Source organism: Rhinolophus ferrumequinum, chromosome 12 (assembly GCF_004115265.2).
Source record: "Rhinolophus ferrumequinum isolate MPI-CBG mRhiFer1 chromosome 12, mRhiFer1_v1.p, whole genome shotgun sequence".
Lineage (NCBI taxonomy): Eukaryota > Metazoa > Chordata > Mammalia > Chiroptera > Rhinolophidae > Rhinolophus > Rhinolophus ferrumequinum.
Window position 1 is genome coordinate 73,814,571 of NC_046295.1, and position 12,859 is coordinate 73,827,429.

The 12,859-nt window shown below is 39.6% G+C and overlaps 1 protein-coding gene across 7 annotated transcripts in view; it reads right to left on the reverse strand.

The window, feature by feature from the left end:
- The window catches only part of DENND1A (DENN domain containing 1A), a 468,543-nt gene that overhangs the window by 360,848 nt on the left and 94,836 nt on the right, over positions 1–12,859 (reverse strand). The gene's annotated exons all lie outside the window — the stretch shown is intronic.

A 12,859-nucleotide genomic window follows, 5' to 3' on the forward strand; every position in this document is an offset into this window, starting at 1 on the left:
CACAGAGATCACAGTATATGCTACTAACTTTTCATATCTATCTTTTGAAACACCGCCTTACTCCTCTGCGAAAGTCAATCCATGTAAAAGCTAAAACCCTTCAAATCACAAAACAAAAACGCAGTTCATTGTGCTGCAGGAAAGAATCAAAAAGGGAGACAACTAAGGGCCTAGTCACATACTCCATTTAAATCCTAGAAATGCCAGTTTTCAATGAACATTATTTTCAAAACCCAAGGCTAATAACAAACAGGCATATACAAAAGGTCACACGAAAAGCAGAGCTTCCCAAAATGGGTGACGCAAAACAGCAGAAAGGCTCTGGAGACCATTTCTTTCAGCTCTTGAGGTATCTTCTGACTGACTTAAAAACTGGGGATCAATTTCTTGTTTTTAACCCTCATCTTCAAATACAAGAAGTGACAAAGGACGTGCCTAGGCCGTGAAAAGCAGAGTGCTGGTGTAATCCCCGACACAGTACTGTGCAGGGCTGCCCTGCTGGCCCAGCATGGGTACTGTCCCTTGTCTCTGGCCAGAGGGCTGAATTGGGAAGGATTTGGCCCTCTTGGGACAGGAGGCCAGAGGGCGCTAACGGTGTGGCATGGAAAGCACTAGGTTGATCTGCAGGGAAAAATCAGCCAGCAGGATGCAAAGGGGCAGCCAGATGCCCAACAAACCTCTAAAAGTGTGCTGTGGGGTGCGGTGGGGGTGAGGGGGAGCCTAAAAAGAGGGCAGTGGCTATAATTCCTAAAACATACATAAATGAGTTGGTCCAGGGAAAAAAAATGGTATTTTAGGATTTAAATTGGGTTCCAAGACCCCCAAAAAAAGGACTTCTAAGTCACTGAGGTACACAGTAAAATGGAGGTTGGGAAAACCACAAAATAATCTAAGGCTTATTCTTTTTCTTCCAATTGTCATGTAGTTAACGCTTACTCTTCAACCAGAAAACTTCAGACAGAAACGACTCTCGTATAAATCTTTCATATCATGTCCTCGTTCTTGCAGTATTTGTGCTTCTTGGGAACCACAAAATACTGATAGAAATAAAGATGGAATAAAACCAAAGACTTTATCTTTTATCACCCGTTTTTGAGGGGATGAACGTCAGAAACCAAAATTTGTGGTACATTCTTCAGTTAAAAATGTTTCTCGATATAGGTGGGAGAAGGAAAGTTTTTAAATCTCTTTAACCAACTAGATTAATAAGAAACTAAATAATTAACTTGTCACTTTAAAATGCATTTTATTCACATATACAACATAACAGATTTGAAAAAAGAGAAGGACACGTGGATAAAAGGAAGAATCAACCTATTTTAATATATGAAGGTAAGTACACTCATGGAATGCCAAGATGGGGGTCATTCAAACCATATTATTCTAAACACGGCCTTACTGGTAGCAACATAACAAACACCACCAACTAAATTCCTTCAGCTGTCCTAGGACTAACCCTAGAGTGTACGTTGCAGATCGTAACAGAATCATGTTCCAAGATAATACATGAATTACTATTTACTATGATTTAAGCATAAAACTTTTGATTTCCTTTCTTTAAGGCCCTGAGGTTTGGGGGGAAAAAAAAAACTGCATGGGTCCTTAGCACTCTTCTAAAGCAATATTTCTTTTTTTAAAAAGGCAATGCTTTTTAAAACCAAAGCCCAACCTATAAAGTTCCATTCAATTAGCTCAGAGATCCAGTCTGATAGTTAATAAAACTATGACAGCCATTTTGTAAAAATTAACACAAACACTGAAAAAATTTTATTTGAATTTTCTTAAAATGTCTATTTTACACAGTAGGTTGAAATCTTTCTTCACAATTGAGTTGATCATTATGCCATAATATCACCAAAATATCGACATTGGAAACATCTGAGTTAAAAAGGTCCAAATACAATCTGCTTTTCTCAAGCAACACAACACCCGCCTTTACTAACAGTTTCAGCATGGCACATGGACAAAACCTAGCACCCTGCAGTTAAGCAAACCGCCTTTAAATTTTCTGTCTGGCAGCAATCCACTTGCGTGTCTGTATGTTTTTTACAAGTACTCTATGTATTTCATTGCATCAGCTGCATTTCTTTGAGTTTTAAATGGTCTGGGAACATTTTATAAAACGTTCTATATCTTTATATGGAAAAGAACATACACGGGAAAACTGTGCATCAGTCTAATATTTATGTATCTATTTCTTTATCCACCCTCCAATGCTATAATCGCTAACCTGCTCATATTCATACCCTCACAGCCAAATACAGTGTCGCCAAACAGCTAACTCGAAACACAAAAATCTGCAAATGACAGAACCACCATGGAAAAAGCAACAATCTGCTTAGGCAATAATAGTGTTATAGGTGTATGTCAAGCATTTTCCTCTAAGAATTGTCCCTCTGACAGAAAATTAAGACCATAATATAGTGATATATAGCAAACTCTTCCTTATCCTACTCTCTCAGCAACTTTCTCCAGATTTAAGTAATACATTATTACAAAATTAAAAATCAATTTCATCACCTCCTAGGAAAATACTTTTCAACAACAACAAAAAAAATCGCATTTAAAATATCTTGCCAACACGATGTATGGTATGGTCGAGTCCATACATCTCTTAACCACATAAGCCGAGAAGAGGCAGCTGGCTCTGGAATAAGGCTTCACACACTATGTCAGTGCGATGGGCCAACACCTCCTCCCAGCAACATGGCCACACAAGAGGCTGTCCCCACACAGACATGTACACACCTCCACTGGAGGCCACATTTCCATATTTAAAACAGACATTTCACAATGTAGACTCCCAACAGCACAATCTCATTTAGGCACCGAACATGACCACGCTTGAAAGGCTATGTCTGCACAGCAAAAAAACTTGATCTCAGAACAAATATGTCTGACTTTTTTTTTTTTTTAAAGAAAGACTAATTTTCTTCCACTTCTACAGTCCATGTTTTCTAGTCTCCTACTGTAACATATTTTTAAATCTTTAAGATATACCAGATTGCCACAGGATGTTTAATTAATAGAATAAGAGTTTGGGCAAGACTTACTAGAAAGGTGCTATAAATTATTTTACACAGGCTCCAAAACCTTGAGTTCTGCCTTAGGCTTAAAGTTCCTAGAAAACGTGGTAGACAGATCTTTTACAACAGAAATGCAAAATAATTCATAAAAGTACTGTGGTTATGTATGAGGGCTCATTTGTAGAGCAGTAACTAGTATGTACATACACACACACACACACACACACACACACACACCCCTCACCAAATTATGTTCCTGTTTTTCTGTGTCACTCCAATGACTCCATTTGAAGGGTCTAGGCATGACACTAACTGATTACTGAAAAATATACTATCTTCGTTTTCTGTGAAAGGCATAAAAACTGCGTACTAACCAAATGTTACAATCTTCTATAACTGGAGCTTTTTAAGAAAAAAATTTAAAGAAACTACAAATGTGGCCGTTAACACAGAAATCTATACTGCTTTCACTTTTAACATGCTAGGTATCCAGACAGAAAACATTACAGTTAATGCCTACTCAATTTATCCAGTCATTATTTCTAGAATATTTCAGTCAATAAGAGACAAAATACTGAATACATTATTCAAAATATTGAATTACAATTATAAAAATCTTCCCTTTAAAAGCGAGACTTTAAAATTAGCCATAAACCATATAATCTCATTGTTCGATTTCATGGAGTTTAGGATACTATCTTCCTCTCCCCACAACCGTAAATGTTAATCCAAACTGTAACCAGATTTAATTTTCCAGATGAGAAGATGCGAATATGCTGCAAACGAGTAACAGTCCATTACACTGCTCTTTCCCTAATGGCATTGTCAAATTTTATACACTAAAAATGTAGGCTCTCAGAACATAGTCTGAGTTGTACATTTTGAGGACAAGCTCAATCTTCCCCCAAACACACTCAGAAATAAACTTTCTTTTAATCTTCAAGGGGAAAAGTTATTTTTTTTCATATAATGTAGAATTATAGTATGATTGCAACTGGTCTGCACTAAACTAATAAAGAGCTTTAAGGACACTACCTATTAAACCTATTATAGCTATAAAAAAACCAACTTCGCTTACTTTGTATAAACTACCTGAATCATTAGTTTAGCATTTTAACTAAATACAATTACTCTAGTAAATTATTCCATTTATGATAACTAAAATTTACTTATTAAAAATAATCTAGTTTTGAAAGGAATGTTTTAAATGTTTTTATAGCAAAAAAGCAACGTTTTCCTTTTCGACATTAAAACAAAATGGTTTGTTGTCTTTCCATTAAAAATGTTTTTAAATTAAAAATCACTGTTTCAAAAGATACTTACTGATTCCAAAATGCAGATTTTGGAATTACAAAGTAGCAGATTTTGAAATTACAAAGTAGTATGTAATTCATTAATCCAAAAAAATATTTTCAAAGCTCTTTAAATGAACATTCGGTTTCAGTGTACAAAATGGAATTTCCTACTTTAAAAAAAAATCTAGGTATTAACTTTTTGTTCTAAAACAGGAAGACTGTAAGACATAAAAACTCTGAGTCATCACCAATTTTAAACCATGCTTCTTTCTATTCTCGCCTTTTCACGCAACACTGGCATTGAAAATACATTCAAAAACTACTTCGCAGCAGCCAGCCTGATAACACAGGAGCAGTTCACCATCTACACCTATAATAAAAACCCAAATAGCATCATTCGGGGAAGGAGAGCACAACCCACCTCAGTATGGCAAGCAATGGGACCATTCATGTGCCCGAGTCCTCCTCACACTAACATATTCTGCCTTTCACACATGTCCTGCTTTGAGGTGACTAGGCACAAACAGCAGACACTGACCTATTGTTTGCAGTTGTTGGTGATATGAATGTAGTACAGTTACCAATTAAGTGAATCAACAAATCCTAAATGCATCAGCTGTTCTACAAATAATGAATCCATTGACATTACGCAGTAAAATCTAGGGAGTTTCATCTTTCTTTCTAGAGAATGCTGATATTTTGACCAGCCAATGCCATTACTTAATGATAGTTGGAAATATTTTTCATAACTGATTTCATCTACAAAAGGAATATAATAAATCTGATCCTTAACCAAACTTATGCCACGTAAACCCCAAAATCAAACGTTAGTCAAACTCCAAAGGGAGCTTTAAAATGAAAAAGAGAAGGTATGCTGCAGGCAAAAAAATATCAGAAGAATATGTTCACATATTCTTACCTTTTTTCCTACTGAATATCAAGTTTTCAACTTTCATTATCATTTAAATATTTATAGTTTTTTTAGTTAGTTCGAAGTTTGAAACTAATTCATAAAATCTATCAAATTGATAGATGAATATCGACAGTCTTTTTTTTTATTTTAATGGTTATAACCTCAGGCTTCCATTTAATTTCTCTATGAGTTAGGATTCATTCTACCTCATCTTTTTATATGAGTATCATAAACATCAAATTTTTATTCCAATGTGAATAATTACTTCAGATTTAACTTAAATGACAGCTGTGACCTTTATGTACTACAAATGTGCCATCACTGCATATAGTCTTCATAAATAGATATGTCACATCTGTCAAATTTGGTGAAAAGAGCTAACTTAATTATTTACTCAAATACAACCACTGAGTACCCACTATGTGCCAGGTACTGAAACAGGCATTTTATATACCATGTTTCCCCGAAAATAAGACCTAGCTGGACAATCAGCTCTAATGCATCTTTTGGAGCAAAAATTAATATAAGACCCGGTCTTACATAAGACTTGTCTTATAATATAATAAATATAATAATAATATAATATAATATAACATAATACAATACAATGTCATACCAAGTCTTATATTAATTTTTGCTCCAAAAGACACATTAGAGCCAATTGTCCGACTAGGTCTTATTTTCGGGGAAACACAGTAAAATTTCTAATTTTACCGTCATGATGAAGCTATGATATTGGGACTATCAAAATTAATTTTATCATAGATTAAGAAAGCAATGGATTTATCACTTGTCCAAAGTTAGAAAATTGGTATTTGCTCATGGCACAAACACTCTGATGTGACTGGCCTGGTGATGAATAAGACCAGTCTTTGCTCTCAGGAGAATTACACGAGCAATTACCGCAGGGCTTGGTACGGGCTGTGTGGGGGATTAGTAGGGGCATGGAGCCTCGTCCTGGCCAGGACAGAAAAGAGCTTCAGGGAAGAAGTGGCAGAGCCAGGTGGAGAGTCCAGGACTAGACTGGGGTTCATCTCATGCTGCCACGTGCCCCTTCTGAAGAGTCCAGGGGACAGTGAGTAGGTATTATGTCAGGCCAGGGCCCATGGTTTACTTAGCTCTGTCTCCTACAAAATATCTGTTCTAAATATCCAACAAGTATTTTGGCATAATAAAAAACGCAGATTAGAATAAAATAAACTCATTAAATACCCTGTCTCTCCAAATGGATAAAAGGCCAATTTCAAAACATCCAACTGAAAACAAGCTTTTGAATGCTGCAGGCTTCCTAAAGACACATTGGCATATATATAGTAAGCACACAATAAATATTAGTCATTGTTATATTATTAACCCCAGTGGAGAAATAAGCAAGCACTATAAATTAGATGGTTACAGATGTATAGGTGTGCCTTAAATTGGAAATACATGTATTCCTGAAATAAACTTTTATAAACCCAATTAAAATTTTCGCATCGCCTACCATTACTTACTTAGAAATGTTATAACTCTATCAGAAACTGATTTTCTCTTCATCGTCAGTGGTTCGAAAATCCTTAAGCTACAGTTTATTTGCCTCCTGGCATCTGTTTGCTAATGATCTGTAAACATCAAAATGCACTAGGGACTCTCCCAGATTTACAGAAACCCTGAGGTGAATCTTTGTATAAATTGCTGGACCTTTCTGCTAATTCCTTTGCTTTCTAAGTTTGCATTCTGGATTTCTGAAACAGAGTCCCATTAAACATCTTTGCACTAATAATTACACTACTACCAGCTACCTACCACGTACTGCATGCCTAGGTACACTAGTCATTGCCACAGGTGGTTTATTTTATCATCTTATTTAATCATAACAACAACTCGGCAGGTAAGTAGAAGTAGCCCTATTTTATAAATAAGAAAAGCGAGGCTCACTAAGAATGAATTTAGAGTGAAGCAACAGAGCTGGGATTCAGCCTAAATCCATCAGACTCCCAAGAACCCAACACGGGCTTTCTGTTTTGGCTTTATTTATTTATGTCCTCTTGTGGCTCTGTCTTCCCGTCATTCTTGTGACTCAACAATAAGACTACAACTGGACAAATAACTAAAACATGGTGTCATGCAACAGGCTTTAGCCAACTATGAATGTGAGCTTCCCAATTTATCTATTTAAATTCCTTTGCCAAGTTCAGGATACAAATAAAATGACTCCAAAGTAACTAGCACTCGATTCAACTAGTACATACAGTATTTAAAAGAGGAATTCATAGGAAAAACGTGGAATAATTGTGAAGGCTAGAGGTTATCCTTGTATCATCTATGAAAATCATTTGCTGAACGGAACAAATAGAACACAGAAAAAATGTTTTCCTACTTAAGGAAATGTGTTTCCAGGTACCTCTAAGCCACAGCAAGCACCCCAAACTAGTGCATACAGTACATGAAGTCTGACAATTAAGTTCGCGAACTTGTTGCAACAATGTCGCTAACCTTTTTTTTCTTTTTTTTAAATTTATTTCTAAGTGGTTAATTTTTTTTTTTTTTAAAGATTTTATTGGGGAAGGGGAACAGGACTTTATTGGGGAACAGTGTGCACTTCCTGGACTCTTTTCCAAGTCAAGTTGTTGTCCCTTCAATCTTAGTTGTGGAGGGTGGTGCCATTCAGCTTCAAGTTTTTGTCCTTTCCGTCTTAGTTGTGGAGGGCGCAGCTCAGCTCCAGGTCCAGTCGCGGTTGCCAGTGCAGGGGGCACAGCCCACCATCCCTTGCGGGAATCGAAACCGGCAACCTTGTGATTGAGAGAGGACACGCTCCAACCAACTGAGCCATCCGGGAGCTCAGCTGCAGCTCAGCTCAAGGTGCTGTGTTCAATTTTAGTTGCAGGGGGCGCTGCCCACCATCCCTTGCGGGAGTCAAGGAATCCAACCGGCAACCTTGTGGTTGAGAGCCCCCGCTCCAACCAACTGAGCCATCCGGGAGGCAGCTCAGCTCAAGGTGCCGTGTTCAATCTTTAGTTGCAGAGGGCGGAGCCCACCATCCCTTGCGGAACTCAAGGAATTGAACCAGCAACCTTGTGGTTGAGAGCCCACTGGCCCATGTGGGAATCGAACCGGCAGCCTTCGGAGTCAAGAGAATGGAGCTCTAACCGCCTGAGCCACCGGGCCGGCCCTCGCTAACCTTTTTTGACATCAGAGGGATTATTCATTATGAATGTGTACCAACTGGACAGTTAACCAAATTTACTATTTGGAAGTGCTGAAAAGGCTGCATGAAAAAGACGAAAATGACCTGAACTTTTCGCCAACAATTCATGGCTCTTGCATCACGACAATGCACCAGCTCACACGGCACTGTCTGGGAGGGAGTTTTTAGCCAGTAAACAAATAACTGTATTGGAACACCCTCCCTACTCACCTGATCAGGCCCCTAATGACTTCTTTCTGTACCTGAAGATAAAGGAAATATTGAAAGGAAGACATTTTGATGACATTCACAACATCGAGGGTAATACGACAGCTCTGATGGCCATTCCAGAAAAAAGAGTTTCAAAATTGCTTTGAAGGGTGGTCTAGGCGCTGGTGTTGGTGCACAGCCTCCCAAGGGGAGTACTTCGAAGGTGACCGTAGTGATATTCAGCAATGAGGTATGTAGCACTTTTTCTAGTATGAGTTCGCAAACTTAATTGTCAGACCTCATAGATAAAGCTGACAGCCCAGCAAGGGAAACATACTTTGCCTGTCAACCAGAAGACACCTATACCAAAATTCTCTGTCTCTGGAAACAAGCCATTGCTGCCTAGTCCTTACCTGTACCCTTAGAGAAGCAGTGCCTGTATCTTAAAATGAGATTCCACTTTGTGTGTGTGTGGGTGGGGAGGCAGCGCGGAGTGGCCAGGGGGAATACAGAACATCAAGTTACCATTTTTAAGTGTACAAATCAGCGACATTAAGTACATTCACATTATCTCACAAGCACTACTACCATCCATCTCCAAAAACTTTTCCTTCTTCCCCAACCTAAACTCTGAACCCACTGAATAACTCTCATTGGTCCCTCCTCCCCCGGCCCCTGGCAACCACCATTCTACTTTCTGTCTCTATGAATCTGTCTACTCTGGGTCCCTCGGGTAAGTGGAGTCACACAATCTTTGTCCTTTCTTCAAAGGACTGGCTTATTTCACTTAGCATAATGTCGTCAAGGTTCACTCATGTCGTAGCAACGGTCAGAATTTCCTTCCTTTTTAAGGCTGAATGATTTTCCATGGTGTGTATGTACCACTTTTGTTTATCCGTTCATCTATCTATGAACACTCGAGTTTCATCTGTCTTCTGGCTATTGTGAATAATGTTGCTATCAATGCGGGTGTACAAATATTTGTTTGAGTCCCTGCTTTCACTTCTTTTGAATATGTATCCAGAAGTGGAATTACTGGATCATATGGTAATTCTATGTTTAACTTGTTTTTGAGGACCTGAACCACTTTTAACATGTTTCAAGCTCTTTTTGTTATAAAGCTAGAACTGTCTATTCTCAACCTCCTCTCTCCAAATTCCCTTCCCGTTTTTACATTCTTATTGCTACCAAATGTGGGCTTCATCTGGAGCCCTCTTAAGTGGTGAATGTTTCCTCGCCACCTTCCACTGGCCTGGAGATAGTCCGTTCCGTGTTCCACTTCCAGAACATTCTCCCTCATTTTCCAAACCCCAGATCTGAACCTCATGCCACCAGACTACACTCCTCTCCCGATTCTGCTGTCATCTACTAATCCCGGGGTTACTGCTCTTTCCTTGGACCTTGGGCATCCTGCCACTCACTCTTTCACTCCTCCCACCAGAGTCTTAACCCATGTTACTATTCACATATATGATCCTTCCAAATGCCTCAATTCTTGACTCTTTAGCCTCCTCCCTGCCAAGGATCTTGTCCTCTACCCAATCTCAGCTACTCACTCCCATGGTCCCTGTGTGTCTCTCTGAGTTTGTCACCCTCACTCAGTAACACCCCAATTCTTTTAAATCCAACTATCCCCCTGCACCCCTGTACTTGACCGTAGCTGGAGAAAAACACTCAATGAGACTGATTAATGTAGCTTTGAATTTGAATTATTCACTGTAAGTGAGCTTTAACACAACTTAATAGTTACACCACATTTGCCTTCATTCATTCACTCTCTCGCTCTCCTCAGAGACTATTTCATATTTTCTCCTCTCCCCTCAAACCTCCAACCTTCTCCATCCTCAGGTGCCATGAGTTCTCTTACATGTGCCTTTACTGAGAAAACCAAGCAATCAGAACAGAATTCCCACAAGCCTCTGCACCACTTCTGTGCACTTGTTATCTCTGAGCCCGTAGACCCTGCGTTCCTTCTATTACTAAGAGAACAGTCTGTGCCCTTTGCAGGGCCCCTCCTCTACCTGTGAAATAGGACCCCGCCCCTCTCACCAACTCACACATTGCTCCAGCAGCTCTCCCGTTTTATTCATTTTACCTCTCTACTGGATCTTTCCTGTAAGCTGGCAGACACACTGTTATTTCTGCAAATATTTTTTTTAAAAGCTTAAGCCCACCCCCTGTAGCTACCACTCCATTTCTCTCCTTCTCTTTAAAGCTACAGTCTCCAAAAGAGTATCTATACCCACTGTCACCAATTCCTCTCCTCCCATCCTCTCTTGAACCCAGGCCAATCAAGCTTTCGCCCACCACTTTTCTGAAACTACTCATGCATCAATGACCTTCTTACCACTAACCTCAACCATCAAGCTCACTCCCCATGTTATTTTACCTATAAGCACCACGTGACACACTGGATGGCTCCTTCTGCCTCAGACCACTTTCTTTCTTCATGTGGCTCCCACAGCACCCACTCCCCTGCCTCCCTGGGCTCCTGGCTGACTGACCTCTGCCCACTGAAAGGCCCCAGGGTCCAGTCCTTGGGCTTCTTCACTTTTCTTTCTCTATGTCCTCTTTTGCTCTCCCTTTCAGTCTCATCACTTCCAATACAAATGTGCACTGTCATCTTTAAACTTATTTCTCCAGCTCAGACCTCTCCCGACTCCAGACTAATTTATCTGTCTACTCAACATCTCCACTTGGATGTCTAACAGACATCTCAAATTGAACATGTCCAAAACTGAGCTCCTGCTATTTCTCTCACACTTCAGATCCAATCTGTCAGCCACTCCTGTCAACTAATCTTCAAAGTAAATTCAAATGCGGACCATTTCTCTCCATCTCCACCACTACCACTCTGGCTAAGGCACCGTTACTGCCCACCTGGCTGACTACGATAGACTCCTGAAGGCTTAACACAGTTCTCCAAACAGCAGCTGGAGTGGTCCTTTTCACCTGAAGCCAGGTCCTCCTACACAGCACCTTCCCTGCACCAGCCGCTCTCTGACCGCACTGCCTACCACTCTCCCTCCTCCCTCTGCTCCAGCCACACTGGTCTACTTGCTGTTCCTCAAACACGCAAGCCATGCTTCCACTTCGGGGCCTCTGCCCTTGCCAGTCCTTCTTCAAGGAAGAAGGCGTGTGCTGTGGATTCACAAGTTGCTTTCCTCATGTGGTCCTCCCTAATCACTGTATTTAAAATTCTGATTTCCTATCCCACTATTCCTCATTCTCTTTTCCTGTGTGTTTTCTCTCCTTAACACATTTTACCATCCAACATACTACATGCTTTCTTATTATCTGTTTCCCCTACTAGTATGTATGCTTTATGGTGGCGGGGATTTTTGCCTATCTTCTTTACTATAGTATCCCCAGAACCTGGAATAGGGCCAGCACGTAAACAGTGCATGAATGAATGAATGAATGAGGGAACGAAGGAGGACAGGGAGCAAAAATTCAACCATTCCTTCCAGCAAATAAGTTGGCAATATGTCCCAAAGCACTAAGAATGTCCACACCCCACACGCTAGTAATTCTACTTCTCAGGATCTATTCCCGGGAAATAATCGGTAATATAAGTAATTGTTTTTGTTTGTCTCAAGCATCATTTCAAAACTTGGAAGGGCAGCATTAATAAAGTCAAATGACCTAATATGTACACCACCCTTAAAATTAGGTTGTGTCCATAACATGGGAAATGCTAACCACTGCATTATGAAACATTAACTCAAAATAGAATATAAAGATTGATCACACTGTGACAGCAATTATTATTTTTGAGTAACAGCTATGAGCCTTTGAGTTGTGGAACTATAAGTAATTTTTTCCCCTTATTTCCCGAATTTTCCACATTTTTAAAAACAAGGTTCATAATTTTAAAAAAAAAGTACTTTGTAAATAAAGAAATATTCTCCTGGGAAATGCCACTTAAACGGCCCACAACAGCTTATAATGTTCCCATCTGCCTCTTCCAGGGACTTACCCAACTACTTCAGTCCACGCTGACCGAGCTCCTCCAAGCTTCTGTCACATTTACTGTTTGGGTCGCACTATCCATTATTAATACCTGATTATGCACCTAATCATTTACTCTCCTAGACTGTTGTTACTTCTCTTGTCTTCACAGTAGAAAAAAGTACTTGTCTTCATAGTAGAAAAACAGCAGCTCCAAAACCAGGACCCAGGTCTCCCTACCATCTGTGCTCTTCCCAAAAATCAAGGTAGCACACTGTTCGAGCCCAGGGCCGAGCAC